The sequence below is a fragment of the Trypanosoma cruzi genome, genomic scaffold (assembly GCF_000209065.1).
Source record: "Trypanosoma cruzi strain CL Brener 1047053516781 genomic scaffold, whole genome shotgun sequence".
Lineage (NCBI taxonomy): Eukaryota > Euglenozoa > Kinetoplastea > Trypanosomatida > Trypanosomatidae > Trypanosoma > Trypanosoma cruzi.
This window is the reverse complement of record NW_001849239.1, coordinates 40,800-44,438: the sequence shown is the minus strand read 5'-3', so window position 1 is coordinate 44,438 and position 3,639 is coordinate 40,800. Positions and strand designations below refer to the sequence as shown.

Below are 3,639 nucleotides of genomic sequence, written 5' to 3'. Positions count from 1 at the left end.
CGACCTCGCACAGCTCAGAGGCACATGGAGCACCAGCATCGTCGCACTGGCCGAAGGTATTATTTGTGCCCGACAGCTCAAGCCAGAAGCTCACCGCTCCACTGTATCAGGCGACTGGGAACCCACGCGCACGGACGCCACCCTCACTCGTGGGGAAGAGGCCGCACTGGACCGCCTCCGCACCGGAGTTTCCCACACAATACGGATGGCTGCTAAGACCACTGCAACCCGCCATCCCACGCACATGCCGTTGGTGCGGCGCGGATGCCGCACAGCAGGCACGCAAAGAACTTTGCACGGAAACGCCTCCTCCTCCCGCTGGACCTCACCCCGCCACGATCCGATGCCCGGCAGACTGCCCGGTGTGCGGCAAGCACTGCAGTTGCTGCACTGGTGTCGTGACGCACATGGTTAACGCCCATGGCATTACGCGCTCTACCAGGCGCTGCGGAAGTTAACTTTCCCGGTGAGTCGGAACCGCCAGAAATCCCACCGGAACCACCGCCCAGCACTTGAGCGAGGACGAGAGCGAGAGACGGCACACCGATCGCACCTCCGCCGCAGACTGCACGGCCCAGGCCGAAGCCACTCCCATGCAGTTTCCACACGGCGTCGTACGAAAGGCAAGCCGGAATCGTACTTTATCTTAGGCGCTTCCACAAGCAAGGGTTCCCCCGACAACTAGAAGGCGCTGCCGGGAATATGACGGTCTGACGGCATCCACTCCGTTCGAATGCACGTACTATGAATTCGGGGCTCAAGCGAAAGCGGGACCACCATCCCGCATACGAGCACACGAACGCTCCAGCACAGAGCCACGGTCGGCACCGAAGAAGGAAGCACTTCGTAAATGCCCTTGATGCGACAGGCAGGCGGGCAGTGCCGGGGGGTTGACCACCCACACACGGCACAAACACCCAACAGAAAGAAAGAAAGTAGTGACACTAAAAATGCAGATTAAATAGCCACGCACTGCAAGGCTCGAACCTCCGCATGAAGAACATCAAACCCACACAGAAACCCCGCCTCTGCACAGGAGGAGAATGCCAGCGAGAAACAGTGCACCGTGAGCCCAAAATGACACGCACACACATGCGTTGGTGAACGTCACGCTGTCGCTGATGTCACGACGGCAGAGGGGTCAGGCCGCCGAGAAGACGCACTTTGCCCGGTGACGACAGCCCGATGGGATCCCCACCAGTTTAGTTTCGCCGTCCAGCATGCGGGTGTCAGTGCCACAGCAATGCCTGACTGACCCGCTACCGCACGGCACGCCACGGGCATCGACCGGGCATTGTGAAAACCGGCCGACCGGAGCTGTGCGGAGGGGCAGGTCGGCATTTACTCCGCTGCCCGGCTCTGCAGGCGCCCAGAAAAAAGCATGGAGCGGACATTGGAGAAGTGGGGAAGCCGTGCTTCACGGAAATATTGGTGTGTCTCCACTTTGAAGTGGAAGGTCTCTGCCCCAGCGGTATCTCCGCGCGGCGAGAAGGCACGAGGCCCCTCGCAGATGCGGCAGGCCGTATTTTCTCCTGGCAGGCTGCCCTCCTCTCCTTTTCTCATTTATGGCGTCCATGTTTGGTTGGTTCTGTGATTTGTTGTTTTATTGATTCTTGGCGGCAACGGATTATCGAGCCACCGCGCTGTCCCCGGGGCGGGTGCGTAGCGGTGGTGTGTGCTTCACGGCCTCCGCTGCGGCTCCCACTTCGGGTGCCGGGCTCTCTTTCACATCTTCGATCGTTGGGCGGACGTGCTCTGCGATGGTGGCTGGCGTGTGGACCTTCGTATTTATTTGAGAAGACACGAGGAATAGTAGCAATATATATATATCAACAGCGCTGAATAGATATTAGTACTGACATCTAAATGCCTATCTACATACATGTGCAGCCAATAAAATGGCAATTCAATAAATCAGGAAACCAAGCAATCTGTCAAATTTTAGGGGAACGAAGGGATACATCCATATCTATACAGATGCATCAATGAATAAAGTATCGTTTTTATGCTCATACCCATATCGATATATCTACACGTTGATCAACGCCTATTTTCATATGTATATCCCTCCATATAATTTTTCACCGTTCTTTTTTGTTCGTGGCATTTTGCTTCCGCTATATTATGTATCCTTCTCCCGTGAGTTCCTGCTTATTTTTTTAGAGCGCATAGGCATTCCGTCCCGCGGTCAAGGTTTCATATGCACTGAAGCACCCCATCGGACAAAGATCGCAAGGGGTTTGCGAAGCCCATCCCAATTGAATGCTGATTGCCACCTTCTTGATCTCCTGAGGAGCTGCGACGTGTGATTGCGTTGCCCCTGACACCCAACACAATGACAACTTTCAACGGGCAGTTTGCAGGCGCATTGTGCAGTTTTCTTGAGGTGTGGCCCACACCTGTATTTTGGGAGTGAGTGCACGGTGTGCCTGTAGGGGATGCTGAGGGCGGCGTCAGCGAGGCATGGGACAACATGTGCTCCGGAACAAGTGTGTGGCGTTGGCCCGAGGAGGTCCTGTGCCAACGGCATCACTGATTGATGGCCATTGATTTTGAGGCTTTCAGCTTCCTTGCTTTAAGGAATGGAACGGCGCTGGCTGACCAGGTGCCAAATGCTACCTAATCTGTCCTGGGTGTGGCTTAAGAGACGATGCGGGCGCATGCAGAGGGGGAAAAGGAAGTAGGACGTTGTGTGGAAATGCACGTGGACGTGTCAGAGCGTCACGATATTCCTCAAGAAGTGTGGAGCCCCGAATTGATGATTCGATCTTCCTGATAAAACTGCCTGGGGTGGAGGTGAGTGCGCTGACTTCCTTTTCACCGAATTTTTCTTCATCTGACAGGCTGCGCGGCTGACGTGGAGGGACATCATGCGCACCTGTTTCCGGCGGGTGCGATGCCGTTTCCCACATTTGAGGGCGACTTCCCCGATGATGCACTCTGCCATCCTCAATTGTTTTATCTGACGACACGTCGCAACGCGGGGTTGGTGCTGAGCGACGAAGGCCTATCGTCTCGGTTGGAACCAAAACGGAGAGCCCATGAAGAGGCATGCTGCTCGCGGTTGGTTGATGCGTTGCCTGGGAGGAGTCTGAGTGCCACCGTGGAGCGTCTCTTATCCGCTTGATTGCATGGCCCTCTACACATTGCAGAGGCCTCGTGCTCCTGAGTAATGCCGATAGGGCGGATTGCATGATGGTGTTTTATTGCTGGAAGGCACTGTGAGGAGGAAAAATATTATTTATTCTTTCTTCTTCCTGGACGAGACGAATCCGTTCTTTGATTGAAGTACGAGTGCCTTGTCGCAGCTCTTTTTGGCCGCTGGTGGCTTTGGTGTTTGTTCCAATCAATGGCTCTCACTGGCGGCTCCAAGGCCTAATATCGACTGGCGTTGTCGTTCATGGGCCCACGTTGCTTGACCCATCAATTGTTTGTGCAACTGGACAACAAATTTCTCTGTGGGTGTGAATCATGGTTTACAGAATATGACCACAACAGCTGCTGAGTGGGCTGGTGGTTGTTGCGTCCTGCATGAATCTGTTCTTGCGTATTTCACTCTGTTGCGTGTAAGTGATGTTACATCTGTGTCTCGTTGTGTGGCAGAAGCCTGAACCAACGGAGGACAGAGTGTTGTGATGA

At 54.7% G+C, this 3,639-nt stretch overlaps 1 pseudogene, besides 1 other annotated feature; it reads left to right on the top strand.

Annotated features, from left to right (window-relative positions):
• Positions 1–3,639: a sequence feature (areas not merged during assembly with more than two copies in the genome that could not be assigned to a particular haplotype).
• On the top strand, positions 2,125–3,639 carry Tc00.1047053506881.10 (annotated as a pseudogene; the record flags this gene model as incomplete).